Genomic DNA, 20,908 nt, shown 5'->3' on the forward strand with positions numbered 1-20,908 from the left:
CGTCAGTTGCACCTGCCTTGTTTATCACCTTCCTGCCCCTCTCCAGCCTGGAGGAGAGCCAGCATTGGGTCTTGCCCCCTGTGGTTGCCTTGCATTACCTGGTACAGGTAACCAGAAGCAACCGGATGCTGGCTACACCCAGCGCCACTCCTTCCCAGGTAACAAACAGCAACTCCCAACCACTCGGGAGGGTGTAAGGATTCTCAGTTCAGGCTCTGGGGCAGGAAAGGGGGGGAAACTTTGAGGGAGGGTCTTGCCAAGGATCCTCAACTCATCTAAAGAGTATCACTGAGGCGAAAAGCTAGAGCTCTAATGTCAAATGACCAAGATTCAATTACTGGCCCCACCATTTTCTAAGAGGACCTGAGCCCAGTTTCCTAACCTCTCTCTGTACCTCAGTTTATTCATCTGTTAAAGACATGATAATAATGCTCGAAGGCCACTGGGAAGGTTAAAATGAGAAAGTGCATGTGTTTAGCAGAATGCCTTGCACATAGAGTACTGAATAAGCCTTAGTTAACACCATCAGAGCAAGTCAAAGGTGGCCGATTCCTCTTAACCTATGGAATGTCACTCTTCAAAATGGTTTACATATAAGTGACACTAAAATTTCACAGAATTCTCTATTGATATCAAAGAGAAAGAGAAGGGGGTAGGGATCATGCAGTGCAGTGGTTACATGTGCAGGTACTGACTCCACTGGGCTCCACCACTAAACCGGCCAGGTGACTTTGTTGGGGTTTGGGGGGTTTGGGGTTTGTTTGTTTTTTGCCTTTTTAGGGTCGTACCCATGAATATGGAGGTTCCCAGGCTAGGGGTAGAATCATGGCTGTAGCCACTGCCCTAGGCCACAGCCACAGCAACGGGGGATCTGAGCCGCATCTGCAACCTACACCACAGCCCACAGCAACGCCAGATCCTTAGCCCACTGAGTGAGGCTAGGGATCGAACTTGCATCCTCATGGATGTTAGTCAGATTCGTTTCCACTGAGCCATGATGGGAATTCTCAGCCAGGTGACTTTGGACAAGTCACATAACCTCTTTCTGTCTCTGCTCCTCTTCCGAAAAATAGAAATGGTAATATTACCTGTCCCATGTAAGGGAGATGCTATAACATGCATAGCACATTGCCTGGCCCAAGGTAAGCTCTCCGTAAATGTAAGCTAATCATGTGACAATGGTTAGAAGAGAGGTCTTGTACTTTGAGAAAAGAGAAAAGTAACAGTAATGCGTTGGAAGGGGAAGCGTAATCCCCTCCGCCCAAAAAACTACACCTAAACATAGACGTTGGTGCTGGATCTGTGAAAACTGACTGGGACAGGAGCAGAAGTGAGCTTAGAAACCTATGGGTGGAGCGTGGGCCTGGGTATTTTCCAGCTGGGCGTGGGTTATTTAAATTTGGCACCTCTGTTTGAACAAAGATAAAATTCTTGCAATTCTATGGAACTGAAATTAAATGGAGTATTGTTTGCAGAACTGTATACCCTGAGCTGGCCCCCTGGGATGGTGCGATACCAAAGGCTCATGCTTTCAAATGGGAATCTGGGATTTTACCCCAACACCACCCAGCCGCGACTTTGCCAAGGTCTTTAGTTTTCTCAGGCCAGTTAGTAAGTACCTATTTATTTGTGAGCTGGTTAGGTGTGATCCCTGCAGGTTTGGGACATCCTCAGCTCTGTTTCTGATCCAAGGCATCAGGACCAGGGGCAAATGTCACCAGATTCTGCCCTCCTGGGTTGAATGAGTCAGTCAATCCTTTAAATGTCTCCAACCCCCGGATGTATTCCTTAAGCCCTTCCTTGGCATTGATTTCATTGTGTCTTTGTGGTTAGTTATCCCAGGATATGGTACTCCCCACCAACTTGAAAGCTCACCCAATTCAGGGACCCGTTTTTTTCTCTTTGTGTTTCTTCTCACGACCTCCCCCCTGCCCCTATTCCCATCTCTACCCCAAATGACTGTACATCATAAGCATTCAATTAATGCTTGTTAAGTTGCATCCCATGGTAGACACATTACAGAAAGCAGCACCGTTGCCACCATGGAAAGTAAAACAAAACAAGACAAAACAGAAAACAAAACTTTCTAGCAAAGATATGAGTTTGTCTTTAAGCTATGTGGATTTATAACTTCTTACCCACCCAAAATTGAAGAAATGGTGAAATGCTGTATAATTACATCTAGTGGGGTTATGTGGGTAGATGACGTGCAGCAGGAGGTATCAAATGTACACCATTTAGAACATAATTCAGTCTTAGTACTGGGTGGCCGCAGCAGGAATTTGGTTTTCTAAGTAATTTCCAATGACTGAATATCTCTTTAACTTTGGGAAGTACAAAATTTTGGCCTTGAATCAAATTGTATTAGCAATCTCTCCACAGTCTTGAATAATGTCATGCATTTCTACGGGGCTTTGTACTTTTCAAAGCCCTTTCACTTTGATTATCTTGTCTGAGCTTCACCTCAACTCTAAGATGTAGGAAGGGCAGCTATTAGCATCTGCATTTTACAGATGAAGATAGTAGGGGCTTGAGAGGATCAGGTCCTAAGCCTAGAAAAATGGCAAACTAGTGACACCACCAAGGTCGAAACCCAAGGATCTATATACCAGAGAGACCTCTGATATTCATGAACATTTGGGCATCAGTATTTATTTATTTACTGGCCACAACAGCAGCATGTGGAAATTCCCTGGCCAGGGACTGAATCTCTGCTGCAAATGCAACCTGCACCACAGCTGCAGCAACGCCAGGTCCTCAGGCCACCACACCACGAGGGAACATCTAGCATCACTATTTCTAACCTTTATGAGCAGGGACCTTATGCAGTCATGTCTTAACTTATGTTCATGTGTATATATTTTCAGAGTTCCTTCATAAGAAGTAAAGGAAAAGCTTTGTGGTGATCACCTCCCTCAGAGGCATATGTGTAATAATCATAATTTATTACTTCAGTGCCTGTCATCTGTATCAATATGCATTCCGACATTAATTATCCTTTTAAGAAATCTCTTTTAGTAAAAATTTTCTAACTTTTTTTTTTTTTTTTTTTTGCTTTTCAGGGCCACAACTGAGGCACACGGAGGTTCCCAGGCTTGGGGTCGAAGCGGAGCTGCAGCTGCCGGCCTACACCACAGCCACAGCAACTCGGGATCCAAGCCACATCTGCGACCTACACCACAGCTCACGACAATGCCAGATCCTTAACCCACTGAGCAAGGCCAGGGGTCAACCCGCATCCTCGTGGATACTAGTCCGATTCATTTCCATGGCACCACAACAGGAACTCCCAAATTTTCCTAATGTTTCTTTAAACATTAAACATTTAAACATTCTTTAAACATTTCTTTAAATAACAAACGCTACTTCAAGAAACAGAAGACCTTCGATTATAGGAGATACTTAGAATAGTCAAATGTGAAAAGACAAAGCAGAATAGTGTTTTCCAGGGACGAGGGGGAGGGGCAATAGCAAGTTATTGGATACAGAGTTTCACTGTAGGATGTTGAAAAAGTTCTGGAGATGGATGATGGTGGCAGTTGTAGAACGGTGTGAATGCACTTAACGTCACAGAACTGTACAGTTAAAAATGGTTAAGGAGTTCCTGCTGTGGCTCAGTGGTAACAAACCCGACTAGGATCCAGGAGGATGTGGGTTCGATCCCTGGGCTTGCTCATGGGTTAAGGATCCGGTGTTGCCCTGAGTGGTGGCGTAGCTCACAGACGAGGCTCAGATCCCTTGTTGCTGTGGCTGTGGTGTACGCCGGCAGCGGTAGCTCTGATTAGACCCCTAGCCTGGGAACTTCCATACGCCGTGGGTGCGGCCCTAAAAAGAAAAAAGATTAAAACAGTATATTTTATGTTATCTATATTTTACCACAATAAAAAAGTAGAAAATCATCTTGTTTTATTAATATGAGTTTCCTTCTCGTAGAAGAAGCTAGTTATAGTGTAACTCAGGACCTTTTTTGCTTATTTTGTGGGTTTGATTTTTTTAATTCACCTTAGCTAAGAGCCCCTTTATACTAGCTGAGGAAGAGAAGAGAGCAACCTGCAAGGAGGCCTACCTACTAACCTTTTTTTTTTTTTTTAAATCTAAGATGAGGTTGAGGTTTGTGAGATAAAGTAAGATCCTAGTGGGTCTATTATAGCTTCTATTAATCGAGTGCTTTCTACCTGCCAGTGTTGACTAAATGTTTTTACCTATTATTTCATGTCATCATCTGAGCAGCTGTCAATGGTAACAGCTGAGAAACTGAGTTCTAGGAAGGATGAGTCACTTGCCCAGGGCTGCACAGCCAAACATCTTCTCAGAAGGCTATGAGAGCGCTGAGGCTGACTCCCTAGGACATAGTGGTATCTTCTTTCAGGCAGCTCTGGGTTATATGGTTGGACTAAAGCACAGTCATATCCTCAAGGTGTCCTTGGGAGGCTGCTTCCTCTGTGCCGTGATTTCTGTCACCTTCTCTTTACAGAATCACCATGTCCTGTCTGGCTAGACCTACGCGGTCCAAGATGGCAGCCACTGGCCGCGTGTGGCTGTTGAGCCCTAGATATGAGGCTGGTCTGGAGTGAGAGGTACTCTAAGCACATCTCAAAAAAAAAAAAAAAAAAAGTGAAATATCTCATCAGTAATTTTTGTATTGACTAGATGGTGCAAAGATAGTATTTTGGACATACTGAATTAAATAAAACACTATCAAAGTTAACGTCACTGTTTCTTTTTACCTTTCTTACTATAACTACTAGAAAATTTTACATTACATATGTCTCTCTTATTCTATTTCTACTGGACAAGGCTGCTCCAGATTATCTAGGGCACTTCCTCTACCTCAGTTTTCCCCTGGGAGAAGGGGAGTAACCTTGGTGACCTGATGGTTCAAGAGGAATTCCTCCCTTCACCTTCCTTCCACCACTGCGTCATGTCCAGAGAGCCTTCTGCCTTATTATGTACAAAACAGGAGAGACAGATCAAAAGAGCTCACCTTCGTGTTCATTACTCTGCTTTTGATTTCAAAGCATCGTCATGACAAAATGTTGTCATGACTACTGACTGGAGGTTTTAGCCTCTATTTCTTTTCAAGTACAGAGGGATCCTGATTAATCATGCATTTCAAGAATGGAATGTCTGATTAAAATGAAACATAATCCTGTTCCATCCCTTGTTTATTCAGTTGCTCATTCATTCCTTCATGTATTCATTTCATGTTATAAATATTTATTGAGTGACCATTATGTACATGGTATATCACTATGAAGAATTCAAAGATGAACCAGGTCAGTGACTGCTGCTGATTCTCTTTCAAAAACATATTAGTTAATTTCCTTGCTTTTTATACTGAACATCACAAGCAGCATGACATAATTAAAAAAAAAAAAAAAAAAAAAAAAAAAAAAAAAAAAAAAAGCCCTAGACCAGGAGTCACAAGGCTCAGAATAATAGCCCCGGTTTTATCTGTTATATGAAATAAGCAGGTCTCTTCAAATCCAAATCTCAGGTTTTTCATTTGTAAACTTGGAAAGGATAAAAATATCTATTTTGTCTATTGTGGAAATAAGATAACATAAACAGTAATCTTCAAATTACTATTTCTTCCTTTTATTTATTTATTTTTTGTCTTTTTGCCTTTTCTAGGGCCACTCCCACGGCATATGAAGGTTCCCAGGCCAGGGGTCCAATCGGAGCCATAGCTGCTGGCCTACGCCAGAGCCACAGCAACACAGGATCCAAGCCGCGTCTGCAACCTTAACCCCACTGAGCAAGGACAGGGATCAAACCCGCAACCTCATGGTTCCTAGTAGCATTCGTTAACCACTGTGCCATGACCGGAACTCCTATTTCTTCCTTTTTAAAAGACATTGCATTAGAAGCCAGGTAACTTAGCTTCCTTTTGGGACCCTACTAACAACATACTGAGTGGCTTTAACCTCTCAGTGTTCTTATCTCTAAAATTAAGAGGTTAGGCCAAACCTTGAAAGAGATTCCAAGATCTCTTCCAGAGCAAAATCCCAGGTTTTAAGAGTTTAGGATTTTAAAATAATCATTCTCTATAGATCAACATTTGTTTATCAGAGTCCTAATTATCACATCAATTCTCTAGTCATAGGTCTTATAGGATTTAAACGTATGAAACTTACTTGGGATTTAAAAGTAGAAGCTCCCCTGGAAATTGTACTTACATGTTTGCAGAAAAGTCTCTGCATCAGCTTTTTTTAAACAGTTTTGTCCTCTGCATTTTTTTTTTTAAAGTCAAATGGAAGAGGAAAAAAAGTAAAGAAATTGAAAACAACTGTTTTGATTACCTACTGGTGTGCAGCAAAGCACTCCAAGATAGAGTGGTTAAACAACGATTAATCACTTCTAACGACTCTGGGTTGGGTGGTTCTGCGGCTGCTCACTCACTAAGTGGGGTGTCTTAAGTGGCTGCATTCAGCCTGAAGCTCAGCTGAGGTTGGAACATCCCAGAAGGTCTCTCATCCTCTGAGGCCGCTCTCCACAGGGCCTCCCCTCACCCAGTCATCTAAGCCCAAGCTTCTTCAGAGCAGCCGAAGCCCAAGCATTTCCAGAGACAAGCCCCGTGTGCAAGTATTTGTGTCATGCTTCGTAATGTCTTCCGGCCAAAGCGAGTTTTGTGGTCAAGTTCAGAGTCAACATGGAGGATCCTGAATCTCTGGAGGCACGTTTCATCAAGGACCACCAACATAATAGTCTACCACTGCAACTTCCATTTGACCGAGTTGTAGATCTTACCCCCATCTCTCGTGCTTCTGCATGTCATTCCCTTCTCTACCTCTGCGCCTGCGTATACTTCTATTTCGGCATACGTCACACTCCCCTTGAATCATCAGGTTACATCTCATTATTTCCTCACCAAAATGGGAGGTACTTGAACAGGGAAGAGGCAGTGTCTTCTTCCTCTCTGAATGTCAAGCATCTATCAAAGTTTCTCCACATAGGACATAATTGATAAAAATGAACCACCGAAGTGAAATCTTTGGAACGCCACCCAATGTGAAGGGTGGAGGATCCCACTTCAGATCACACAAGGACGTGAATTCTTAACCTTCTTTCTTTACTTTCACCAACTTCGATCTGAAATTTACCATTGCCTTCAATTACAAATATAAGCAACAAACCACAGTAGGTGTGAGTTTATCACCAATAGAAACCCCCAATTTTGTATATCACAATGCAGTTGACATTGCAAATAGTGTGAAATAATATTCTGAGGAGTATGTGGGCTTCACCACACTACAGGCTTCCCGTGGCAAAGGCAAGGGGGCAAATGACTAGGGAGACATTTAATGCCTTTATAAAGGCCCTCCCCCCCAAAAAAAAAACCCACCACACAACACCCCCTCCATCCTACCAGAGCTGCATCCTCACGACCTTGTTAGAAAAACAATTCTCGGAGTTCCCATCGTGGCGCAGTGGTTAACGAATCCGACTAGGAACCATGAGGTTGCAGGTTCGGTCCCTGCCCTTGCTCAGTGGGTTAACAATCCGGCGTTGCCGTGAGCTGTGGTGTAGGTTGCAGACTCGGCTCGGATCCCACGTTGCTGTGGCTCTGGCGTAGGCTGGTGGCTACAGCTCTGATTCAACCCCTAGCCTGGGAACCTCCATATGCCGCGGGAGCGGCCCAAGAAATAGCAACAACAACAACAACAACAAAAAGACAAAAGACAAAAAAAAAAAAAAAAGAGAAAGAAAAACAATTCTCAGGCTCTCCACAGACCTTCTAAGTCAGAAACTCTGGGGGTGGGCCCTGCAATCTGTTTCTGCAAGCCTTCCAGGTGATGATGCTACGTATTTTTGCAAGTCTGAGAATCACTGAACTAGGGAAACCAAGAGTGAGTTGAAACTGAGCTATACAAGGGTAGCTGAAGACCATTTAATCAATCAGTAAGTATAGATACATAGCAACAGATATTTCCTCAGCACTGGGAAAAGTACTGGAGGAATATATTCTACTACATCTTAATTTGAGACATTCTAATGCAGATGTATATATATATATAAAGCTTTAGGCTCTATACTTAAGATTAGACAACCTTGCTGTTTGCATATTATATATCGACTAAAAAAATAAGTATATATAAGAGCATAATGTATAATCCCTGCTTTCAAGGAACCTTCCATTCACTTTAGAAGTCCATTTATTTAGTCATTTGTTGAATATCAGAGAATTTGCTGGATAGTTAAGATAACGCTGAATGATCCAGGCCTGAAATCTGTCCTCGTGAAGTATTCCTTCTAGTGGAGGAGTCAGAAAATAAACAGCAATTGTGAAACTGATAAAGTCTATTACAATACGTACCGCTAAATATTACCATCTTTATTGATTCTAAGGTGCATTTTTTATAGCTTAACATTTCTGACATATAAATGTATCTTACATTCTATGGTTGCCAGTTTAATTAGAAGGGTTTATCTAATGGTGCATAAAATAATGGTGCATCTTCAGTTGATGGCATCTTAGATTTTGCATGATTTCATGACTTCTAAATTATTGTCAGAGGAGTTCAGAGACGCAGATTTATAAGCATTCCAAAGAGTCAAAAAAGGCTTCAAAAAAGAGATCAGGAGTTCCCACTGCGACTCAGAGGTAATGAGCCTGACTAGTATCCATGAGGATTTGGGTTTGATCCCTGGCCTCACTCAATGGGTTAAGGATCCAGCATTGCCCTGAGCTGTGGTGTCGGTTGCAGACGCGGCTCGGATCTGGCATTGCTGTGGCTGTGGCATAGGCCGGCAGCAGCAGCTCTGATTGGACCCTTAGCCTGGGGACTCCCATATGCCGTGGGTGTGGCTCTAAAAAGCAGGTGGGAAGAGATCAGAACTGTGGTTACCACAAACAGAATGTCAGGGGAGGGGAATTGGATGAAGGTGGTCAAAGATAGAAGCTTCCAGTTATTAGATAAATAAGTACTAGAAATGTAATGTAGTATAATTAACACTGCTGCATATTATATGAAAGCTGTTGAGGAGTTCCCGTCGTGGCGCAGTGGTTAACGAATCCGACTAGGAACCATGAGGTTGCAGGTTCGGTCCCTGCCCTTGCTCAGTGGGTTAACGATCCGGCGTTGCCGTGAGCTGTGGTGTAGGTTGCAGACGCGGCTCGGATCCCGCGTTGCTGTGGCTCTGGCGTAGGCCGGTGGCTACAGCTCCGATTCAACCCCTGGCCTGGGAACCTCCATATGCCGCGGGAGCGGCCCAAGAAATAGCAACAACAACAACAAAAGACAAAAAGACAAAAAAAAAAAAAAAAAAAGAAAGCTGTTGAGAGTAAATCCTAAGCATTCTCATCACAAGGAATGATATTTTCTTTCTTTTCTTTCGTGCATGTATGAGATTACAGATGTTCGCCAAGCTCATTGTGCTCATCATTTTACGAGGTATATAAAGCAAATCAGCACGCTGCACACCTTGAATTTACACAGTGCTGTATGTCAATCTTATCTCGATAAAACTGGAAGAAATGGAGTTCCCGTCGTGGTGCAGTGGTTAATGGATCCAACTAGGAACCATGAGGTTGTGGGTTCGGTCCCTGCCCTTGCTCAGTGGGTTAAGGATCCGGCGTTGCCGTGAGCTGTGGTGTAGGTCGCAGACACACCTCGGATCCGGCGTTGCTGTGGCTCTGGCGTAGGCCGGTGGCTACAGCTCCGATTAGACCCCTAGCCTGGGAACCTCCATATACTGTGGGAGTGGCCCCAGAAAAGGCAAAAAGACAAAAAAAACAAAAAAACAAAAACAAAAAAACTGGAAGAAAAACAAGAACCAAATAAAAGGCTTCAAGGGCAAAGAGGCTTAAGCCAAGTTAAAGAAAAAGCAGGATGTTCAAGAGAGGAGGATCAGCGGGGGCAACTGGAGGTGAAGCACCCAAGGGAGAAGGAGAGGCTGCGATCAGAGACAGGGGCCTGGGTGGGACAGGGAAGGGGGAATAGTAGGAAGCAGAGGGAGTTCAGTGGCTAAGAAGCAGAAGTCAGATTATAAAACTAACCCAAAAATGTAAGTCAACCATATATTCCGATCAAATGTAAAAATAAAAAAATGAAAAATGAAAAAATAAAAGACCTAGAAAACTGAATAAGTGAAGCAGTTAAAAATAAGGAACAACTGAAGATTTTTGTATAATTTGGAATGTGGAACAGCCTCAGCAACAGAGGCCATATGTGTAGGTCCGTTTTCAGTGTTTGGTCAACACTATTGGAATCTAACAAAAGGAGACACACTGACTCAGGATTCAGGGAGGTGAAGAGCTCACGGCAGAGCCATGACAAATACAGGAACACTGTACACACATGCGGGCATGTGGTAGAGACAAATGGGCCAACACTCAGCCACTCCCACAGACCCAGTGGGAGCACACCCCAGTGGGTGTTATTCTCTCAAGCAGCCAGACCTGAAGGACCTCGCTAGACCACTGCAGACAACAGAGCCGGCGCTGGGCTCTGACCGTCATCCCCAGCCCCAGATGCTCAAAGACTTGTTTATCCACCTTGCTTTTTGAAGAAGCCTCAGAGCCCAAATTCATTCCCTTAATCCTCACCACATCCACAAAAGGCAGGTGTTCCCATCTCCATGTGACAAGTAAGGGGACAAAGGATTAGAGTGGTGAAGCAACTTGCCCAAGGCCACAGAGCTAGTAGACAGCAGAGGTGGTATTCACACCTGCTATCTGCTCTCAAAGTCTATGCTTTGAGCCAGTACTACTCTCTGTGAGTCCCAGCCCTAACCAGCCTGTCAGATCATAGTTGCAGACCCCAGTCGTGAAGTCTGGAATTAGCACCAATACAGCCTGGGTTTGGTGTGCGCATGTGCTCACCAAATTGCAGCCTTGCCTGTAGCCCCTGTCATGCTTGTCTGTCTACAAGACTAGATCTTACCATAACCTTTTGCTTTGCACTTCAGCCACTCTGTAGGCACAAAGCCTTCGAGATCCCGACTTTGACCCTTTCCTGCCAGTCTTCTCCTCCCAGTTGAGATGCTGCTCCAAACTTTATAAACTCCTACAACCCCAGCCTTGTTTCCTGCCTGGATCTGAGCACTGTCACTGACTGGAAACTGCCGCTGCTGAGCCCCAGTCCCTGACATCTGGTTTCCCCATTAGGTCAGGTTGCATCTAAGGCTTCAACCTAGAAACTAGAGCCGGGTTCAGACTGAGGTAGAGCTGGCCAGTAGCTGTGGAGCGTAAAGGTAGGAAGGGATCCAAGGAGTGTATCTAGGGATGCAGGCAAGGAGGGGAGCCGAGAGCCAGGCCAAAGAAATATCCACCCAGAGGGGGAAACAGTCAAGAGGGAGGAGGACTGTAACCAGAGCCAACATTAAGGAGCAAACGAGTGCCGAGGGGAGGATGGAGATGAAAGCAGCAGCAACTTCCCACACACTTAAATGTGGAGCCAGGGCTTCTGATAAAGGTCTATGAGTGTATAATGTTACAAAGCTGTCCAAACACCCGGAACTGACCTCTTTCTGGCTCTAAGTACTATCCGGGGTTGCTGGTTGCTGTGACCACAATCCAGCCCAATCCCAGCCTCCTTCCTTTCTCCATGCTCATTCATTCATTCACTTATTCAGTTAAACATCTGACCCTCCATGAGAGTATAAGCTCTATGCAGGCAGAAACATTTTCTATCTCTTTTCAGCACTGGAAGGCCTAAAACCCAGAACAGTGTCTGGCAATCATAAGCACAAGCTCTCAATTAGTCAAATGAATGGGTAATTGATGAATGTTTGGAAAATGTATCGGACTCCAGAGTATCTTCTGGGTTGGGACCATAATCCAGCACATGTTGCCTGCTGATATGCACCAACAATAAAGTTAAAGATTTGATAGGCTCAGAGCTATCAGTGTCTATAATCTTTAGTAGATACTTCCTACATTAAGATCATTTCAAAGTTTCTGAGATAAGAAATAACATGTGGGTTTCAGAAAAGGTAAAAAATATTCTTTAGCCAGGTTTTATAACATCTAAAACAAAATAATTTCTTTCTTTTTTTTTTTTTTTTTGGCCACACCTATGACATGTGGAACTTCTGGGGCCAAGGATAGAACCTGTGCCACAGCAGTGACCCACACCACAGCAGTGGCAACATGGAATCCTTAACCCACTCAGCTATCAAGGAACTCCTACTTTTTCTCTTCTTTTTTTTAAAATTTCAAAACAAATTTGTAATCAATATTATCAATGCTACTAAGCATCTGCCACCACTTTCCAAAGAATTTGCAACAAAGAATGCCTGAAATTTGCCAAAAATTATACAATCAACATTGTAGGCAAAACAAATTATGGAGTTTGACCACAAACTTTCCTAGACTTGAGTGGAGTCCCAAAAGGAAAACACTGATGCAAAGCTTTGAAATTTTGATTTGGATTATTTCTTAGGGCACTAGATCAAATAACACTCAAAAGTTTTCAAGACCAATGTCAACTCCACGTAAGCCCCAAATCGCCTACGTACTGACTGCAGGATGCTGTGGTGAGTCAGATTGAAGCCCCATCAACCTACTTCAGGTTCAGAGTAAACAAATAACAATTCTGGGACTTGCAAAGAAACCATGGAAAACCCTGAGCGGGGGCTTTAACTTTGAATTAAAGGAAACCACAAGCCACCACACTGCTGACAATGAACGTGTTTACATTTTGTCTGATGGGGGAGGGGGGATGAATGCAAAAGAGTTTGAGTGACTTACAGAGCTGTTGCTTGTGGTGTGGCCAAAGCAGCCCTACAGGGTCAAGGGGAGGAGGACTGGGGGGAAATGCAACAAGAGGATCAGCTACGCACAGCTAGAGGCTCTGAAGGTCCAAGGCAAACTTGAGCTTGGGTTGGGCAGGCATTACCATGGATTGGGTATGTGAGCAGAGGGAAGGGACACGTTAACCGGTGTCGCTCAGAGTGACACCGGGTCTACAGAAGATGCCTGAAGTCTGGTTTGTGATCATCAAAAGTGTCGGTCTGAATATGGGGAATGGTTTATAGAATTTTGTTGAAGATTTCTCACTAAATGTCATACTGGGTGTCTTGGGGTAAAATGGATCGCACTGAATGACAAACAGAAAATGTTACCACCTTCAGGGAGAAGTGGCTGTGGTACATTTCTCTGCTAGCTCTTGCTCAATTCTGCCACTCTAAGCAAGATAAAGCAGGTGAAGCAGTAGCAATACTCCCCCACCTCCTGCACTGGGTCATTCGGGGGGCGTCAGTGAGCCAATAGCAAGTAAGCTCCTGGCTCACCAAGGAAGCAGCTAAGAGGGGCAGGGGGAAGAGGGACTACAAGAATTCAAAACCGTGACCACAGCCCAGGGCTCCTGTGGTCTATGTCATGTCCATCCTGTGCAGATGATTCTCTCAGAGTCTCTCCCACCCATTCGGCTCTCCCTGGTGCCTTGGCAGAAGTTGGCAGAGCTGAGATGAGATCTGGGAGGAGTCACATGACAAGCGCTACCAACTGCTCCATCCAGCCACCCGCAGGGAAAGGGGGCCTGGACCATTAGAGATATCGCCCTGGGTTAAGAGGTCAGAGGATGAAGTTTGCACAGATTAGTGCCACTTCCTTCTTTGTTCGCTGTGCCTACGATTTAGCTTATTTACTTTTTGAAGTGCCTGATGACAAGGGTGCAACTCCAAAGGACCAGGAGGGTGAGTTACAGAGGAAAGGGAACATTCCTCTGGCAGGAGTTCCTAGAAGCTGTTTTGCAACACGGAGCAATGCTTTGGGTTTCCAGGCAACTGGACTGTCTAGAGCAGAACCCTAACTAGGGGTGGGTGGGTGAGGTGAAAAGAGCTGGATGCATGATCTGGGGTTTGGAGAAGGGCTCAGCCTAAGCCAGAAACTAAAATGCTAGGCAAACAAACAAACAAACAAACAAACTGAGGCAGAGGCCCAAATGTATGGATCTTGGCAACACAGAGGATTAAGGAAGTGGTACCTGAGATAATCCTAGAAAGCCTGAGGGCTCAGAGCCAGAGAGTTGAGGGCTGGAATTCAGGCTGTCACTTCCCTTAAATATAACCCCCGATGAGTGTCATAACTTCTCTAAGGCTCTGTTTAAAATGGGGATGACAGATCCATGATGGCTCAGTGGCTCATATGGCTCAGTGTCACCACTGCAGTTCGGGTTCAGTTCCTGACCCAGGACCTTCCACATGCCTTGGGTGTGGCCAAAAAAATACATGAATAAAATAAATGGAGATAATAATAATCTCATAGGTATATTGTGAGAATTAAGCTATATAAAGTATATAGGTTCTAAATAAACACTTCCTTTCTATTAGATGGTAAGCTCCCTGAAAGCAGAGTGTGTCTTAGCAGTACAGCAATGGCTACACAGAGAGATTGTTTAATAAGTGTTTACTAAGAAATGGAACAAAAAAACCACCCAACATATTCCAGACCCTATCTGCAGGTGAGGCTGAGGTTGCTGCTCTGTACATATTCTCATTCTTAAGACTCAAAGTGAAGTCCATGGGCCACTGACATCCTCGGGGAACTTCTTAGAAACACAGGGTACCTGAACCCAGCCCAGGTCTAATGAATCAGAAGATCCCTTTTGGCCCGATGCCCAAGAGATCTGTTTGCATGTTACACTTGGAGAAGCACTGCTTAGGCAGGAATAACAGGAGGAAAGGGGAGGCCTGGGTCCTCTGGCAGATGGCATCTGGTGGCCCCAGATGGGAGGGACTGGGGAAGGCAGACTCTATCAGGTAGCAACCAAATGCGTTCTTACATCGTGACCACTGTTTGTGGGGCCTGGGCAGGGCCAGGCTGCTCTGCCTCAGGGGAGTAGGGACCTCAGCTGGCTGGGCGGGGCAGCCCGCAGATGGCATGAAGCTGGGGGCAAAGGTTGTTTCAGAGCCTCAGCCTGGGCTCAAAGGCAATGTCCAAAGGTCAAGGAGGCAAGAAGTCAAGTCCAGGGGTATCAGGTGAGAGAAGCTAAAACCGGTTATGCTAGTTAGAGAGCCAGAGTCGAGAGAACAGAAAACAGGCAAGTCTACTCATACTACTGAGCCACTTTGGGCTAAGACAGAGAGTGAGTTTTCCTTTTCGGGGGGGGGGGGGAAGGGGGGGGCTGCTCCTAGTTCTGGGTCCCACCCCCTTCAGCATGTTGGTGGGTGTCTCCTTAGCTCAGCACCGTAAGGAAGGCAGGTATGAGACTTGCTGGAAGGTTCTTCCATCCTGACGACTCAAGGAGACAACAGTGAAGATGGGAAAGTGAAAATTTCAGAGGATAGTTTGAAAATTTTATGAAAAAAGTGGGCAGAAATTCCCAGGCCCTTTTGCTCACACCATAACCCTGTGTACTTTCAGCCAAGGATGAGCTGCTCCTCCGGAGATAATAAGCCAATGCTCCAGGAGCCAGACAGTAGCCTCTCAGGAAGAACAGCATGGACTCCTATTATTGGAGGAGAGGACCTGGTCATTTTTAATCCCCTGTTTAATCCTTGGAGCCCCATCTCCTCACACTATCTTCCTCAGATCCCCAACATTTGAAAGGGATGTTAGCAAAGCTGCTCTGACTGAAGCAGAAGTTGGACTCTGAGCCCTTCCCTTCCACCCGCTACTCCCCAGACCCTCTGAGGCTCCTTGGTGCTACATCTGGTTGCTATGGACAGTCTGAGAAGGATGGCACTGCACGGAAGCTGTCATTATGCAAATGAGGAGGGGGAGACCCAGCCAACAAGGTCTTCCATGACCTGGCCTTGGCCTACCTCGCTGTGGCCATGGTGGACCCTTCTTCACATACTCTCTACTCTAGGCTTTCTCTCTCTCTTATTTTATTTTTTTGTCTTTTGTCTTTTAGGGCCGCACTCAAGGCATATGGAGGTTCCCAGGCTAGGGGTCTAATCAGAGCTACAGCTGCCGGCCCATGCCAGAGCCACAGCAATGCCAGATCTGAGCCACATCTGCAACCTACACCACAGCTCTTGGCGACACCAGATCCTTAAGCCACTGAGCTAGGCCAGGGATTGAACCCACAACCTCATGGTTCCTAGTCGGATTCATTTCCGTTGTGCCACGACAGGAACTCCCTTTTTTCTTTTCTTTTTTAGCCATGCCCATGGCATATGGAAGTTCCTGGGCCAGGGATCGAACCCACACCAGAGCAGCAACCTAAGCCACTGCAGTGACAATACCAGATCCTTAACCCTCTGTACCACAAGGGAACTTTCTATGTGCTGTTCTCTCTGTTTGAAACCCTCTCTGCTCCCCTCCAGGCCTCATTGTCTTTCCAGCTTTCCTCCTGCCTGCCTGACTCCTCCATAACATGTGGGTCTCAGCAGAGGCCTGTCTGTTCTGTCCCCTGTGCCCAGGACAGTATCTGATCAATAGTAAGTGCTGAGTATCTCTTCTGAATGAGAAAAGGAGACCACTTACAGGTGCCTGGCTCCACAGCTGCCTAGCCAGCTCCAAGATGCAGAAATGCTGGCGGCCCTTCCACCCAAATACAGGGTGGTGGTGAGCAAATGCTTGTCTGGTCTATGTTGATTCCCTCTCAGGAGTTCAGACTGGTGTCCAACAGTGTTTGGTTGAAGATCCACGTAACTGGAGAAAAGTGTGTAGGAAATGCATCGTGAGACATACTTAGAAGATATTGGTGGGTCCACATGATAACTGCCTTCAACGGAGCCAGAGGGACTGGCAGACATTTGTTTCTTATGATGACCATTTTCAGACGCTATTCTGACCTTCTGCCACACTGAGGGTTTAGAAATAAAGAGGCCTTGGAGTTCCCGTCGTGGCGCAGTGGTTAACAAATCCAACTAGGAACCATGAGATTGCAGGTTCGATCCCTGGCCTCGCTCAGTGGATTAAGGATCTGGCGTTTCCATGAGCTGTGGTGTAGGTTGAAGACGTGGCTCGGATCCCACATTGCTGTGGCTGTGGTGTAGGCCGGCGGCTACAGCTCCAATTAGACCCCTAGCCCAGGAACCTCCATATGCCGTGGGAGCAGCCCAAGAAATGGCAAAAAGACCAAAAAAAAAAGAAAAGGAAAGAAAGAGGCCTTAAATCTGACTACCTCCTAACCCCAGTAACCATAAATGAAATTCACAGCAGGTAATCACCTAAAAAGTTCCACAAGGAATCATTCACCACTTCCCCAATGACAAAATACAGCCATAAAACACAGTGCTTGGTATTCCTCAGGCATTTCTGTGGTGGATGAATAAATCTCCCCCATCTGACAGATGAAAAAAAAAAAAAGCCAAATAAATATGAATTAATGTGGCGCTAAAATTTTTCTGAATATGCAAAGTTAGAAGTGCCAAGTCAACATATTCCAGAATTGGCTCTCCCTACTAGTATGTGGGCAGTAAATTATTAAGGAAGACTAATAGTATCTCTTTAGATAGTATCACCCCAAACATTACTTTCACAAGCACTGTAGAATGATTCAACAGGTCAACTCAAGTCTCTGCTTAAGCATCATTTTATTTAAAGTAATACCTCCTGGTAAACAAGCTTTTAATTAAAAAGGAAAATTACGTTTTCACCCCTTGAAGTTAAATAAGAAAGTACAGACTATCTACACTTTCTATCTCTACCTATCTTTGGCACCGGTTACAAAGGAAAACTACCTAGAAGGATAATTTCTTCCACAATAATCCCTTCCAATTAGACAGGACTTTGCAATTTATAAAGAATGTTCACATACATGATTTCATTTCATTTATGTAAGGCAGGTATTCAAGGATTAGCATTAACTTCATTTTATAAATGAGGCTGCTAAGGCCATGGAAGCTGCATGACTTGCTCATGGTCACCTGGCTGGTAGGGGTCCAGCCAGGCCTTGAACCTAAGGTTTGTGATCCCAGGCCCATCTCAGTGTTAGCATCATCAGGTAAACTGTGGTTGAGTTGGCCTGATGTCTCAGGTCATATTGTGGAGGGACCTTGAGGGTTTTCTGGTGCAACGGTTCCCAAACTTCATTTCTTTCTCTCTCTCTTTTTTTTTTAGGGCCACACCTATGGCATATGGAAGTTCCCAGGCTAGGGGTAGAATCAGAGCTACAGCCACGTGGGATCCGAGCCGCATCTGCAACCTGCGCCACAGCTCATAGCCACGCCAGATCTCCAACCCACCAAACGAGGCCAGGGATTGAACCCGCATCCTTCTGGATACTAGTTGGGTTCGTTAATCACTGAGCCAAGAAGGGAACTCCCCAAACTTCATTTCTTAGAAACCTAAAGGTCCGTCATGGTCCTTAGGAAGCCACCACAGGAAAGTGAGAAGAGAGGCGACTAGGCTACTCTCCCAATCAGGGAGCTCTGTTTTTAATGTCTCCTATACTGGTGTTTCAAGGAAAATTTCTCTGAAAGGAGGTATTCCATGGCTTGAAAAAAATTTTTTTTGGAAACTCCAGTGTACTAATCCAAATGACTCATTTTACAGATTGAAAAGATCTATAAAGATTGCATAATTTATTCATGTTCATACCCAACTAAGACTAGAAATCAGTCCACCACTCTGACTGGGATAAAGGTTAATTCTCAGCACGGTGTTTGGTCTATACCCCAAATCCTCCAACTTTAGTGTCTCTCAGGAACACTCAGAGGGCTGGTCACAGAGTTCTGGGTCTGACCTCCAGCGGTTCTGTTCAGTAAGGCTGGGGCGGGGCCCGAGAACCTGCATTCCAGGCAATGCTGGTGCTGCGGAAGCAGAGAACACATTTTGAGAACCACTTGTCTACAGGATATAGAACAACTGAAAAGTCAATGGAATTGACCAGTGAGTTGTACATTTCATTAATTTTATTTCATTATGGGAAAATGGTAAAAGGAAATTCCTCCTTCAGAATTTATAAACGCATTGTTTAAGCATGCTGCTACACATTTCTCAACACCCAGCACTGATGTTCTATCATATCAAAGCTCCAAAACTACCCATGCAGCGGATGGCATTGGTGTTCCAGCTCACATCCCCTCATCTAGCCGCTGAATTTATCTGCACCTGCAATGGGCAGTTTCCACGCCATGCACGCTGCCAGCTTCCCATTGGCTGACATTTCTTTGTGTTTCTGTCTAAGGACTTTCTTTAGGCAATAAGAGCTTGCTCAGTCCACAAGCAGTGTGTGTGTGTGTGTGTGTGTGTGTGTGTGTGTGTGTGTGTGTGTGATTAATTAATGTCCTCACTTTGCAGGGCATCCTTCAAAGAATTAGAAGCTGATCTGCAGAAAAATACTCCTGGGTCACCATCCCTCAGTGGGACAGTTTTGAAGCTTGTTCCAAAGACTCCTCAGAGAGTCCCTAGTGAGACTGAGCCCCAGTCTCCCCTCATTAATGCAGGCTTCACTGGCATTTCTCCCTTTCCTGTCCACTTCTCTGACTTCCTCATTTGTGCTTCCAAGGATCACCTCCCAAACAAACTACCTGCCTTTCAAGCTCTTGTCTCAGAGTCTGCTTTGGGGGGGATCATAAACTAAGACTCTCTATCTCCAACTCCTTCACCAAATTCTTGGAAGTCTTGTCTGCTAGCCGACCCACATCTACTCTTTTTCACCTTTACTTCTGTGCCCTGGGGCTTTATTTGCAGGTCTTTGGTTGGCTGACCAAGTTAGGTGTACTTGATGGGTGTTAAATAATACAATGATTGTTGTTCCCATAACAACAGCAAAAATACACGCTCTCTAATCATGTGCAGATATTCCTGATTTACGAATTGTATACTTAAGCAGTCACTCTTCAAAAAGAGGCCCAAGTTCACTCAATATCAGCTCTGTGGAGGATGACAACTTAAAAAAACTGGCAGTATGCATATTCTCTAGGCGTCACAGTAAAAAGCATCTGTCAATTCTGAAATGGAGATAAGTTTCCTTTTGTACTGTTAAAGCAAGATTAACCTTCAACAAATATTTACATTTAAGGAGTGGAGTTTCAACGATGATGGCATGGACATGTGTCACACTGCAGTCCAAATCTCAAAAAAAATCAAAAACCAGAAAATTGAGAAACAATTAGATTGTGCTCAAATTGAAGCCTAATAATGAACGGATCCTTTTAGCCAAAAAAAAAAAAAAAAAAAAAAAAAATTAAAAGAATCAAACTTCAGGGAGTTCCTGTCGTGGCGCAGTGGTTAACGAATCCAACTAGGAACTATGAGGTTGCGGGTTCAATCCCTGGCCTTGCTCAGTGGGTTAAGGATCCAGCATTGCAGTGAGCTGTGGTGTAGGTCACAGACGCAGCACGGATCTTGCATTGCTGTGGCTGTGGTGTAGACCCGCAGCTCTAGCTCCAATGATTAGACCCCTAGCCTGGGAACCTCCATATGCCACAGGCGAGGCCCTAAAAAGACCAAAAATAAATAAAATAAAATAACAGTTTCTTAAAAAAAAAAAAGAATCAAACTTCATATTAAATAATAGAGCTATTTCATTCTATTCATTGTTGGTGGGTTAATCTTTTAAAGAAAATAGCCTCATTACGGTATAACTGACGTAATAAACTGCATGTATTTCAAATATACAGCTTAATAAATTTTGACCTATTTATGCCCCCATGAAACCATTGTTTCGGCTTATTTTTGAAAGCAATTCTACCTAGTTTTAAGTCTATATCATTTTAAAGTCTGATTTGTGGAATAATCTATTCATTATTACATTTATGCAGTGATCCATTATGGGCTAAAGCTCTTTCCATTAATCCCTACTTGAAATGGCTCCGTGAATGTGCTCCAAAGGGCGTACGTGCAAAATAACTGGTTGGCACAATTCCCTAGAATTTATGAGGCAAATAGTAGCTGTCTATCCAGCATATAGTAATAAAAGGTACCATTTCTTTCTTTCTTTTTTTTTTTTTGTCTTTTTGCCATTTCTTGGGCCGCTCCTGCGGCACATGGAGATTCCCAGGCTAGGGGTCTAATCGTGAGCTGTAGCCACCAGCCTACGCCAGAGCCACAGCAACGCGGGAT

At 44.5% G+C, this 20,908-nt stretch overlaps 1 long non-coding RNA gene across 1 annotated transcript in view; it reads right to left on the bottom strand.

Annotated features, from left to right (window-relative positions):
- Positions 1 to 20,908, bottom strand: part of LOC146399769 (uncharacterized) — a 35,123-nt gene that overhangs the window by 1,011 nt on the left and 13,204 nt on the right. Inside the window, exon 5 of the long non-coding RNA XR_014814830.1 lies at positions 16,379 to 16,546. This is a non-coding gene — a long non-coding RNA (uncharacterized LOC146399769). The remainder of the gene's footprint in view (positions 1 to 16,378; positions 16,547 to 20,908) is intronic.

Source organism: Sus scrofa, chromosome 9 (genome assembly GCF_054392235.1).
Source record: "Sus scrofa isolate SSC_HxYL_T2T_F1_AM1 chromosome 9, Sscrofa_HxYL_maternal_Yorkshire_Landrace_v2.0, whole genome shotgun sequence".
Taxonomy (NCBI): domain Eukaryota; kingdom Metazoa; phylum Chordata; class Mammalia; order Artiodactyla; family Suidae; genus Sus; species Sus scrofa.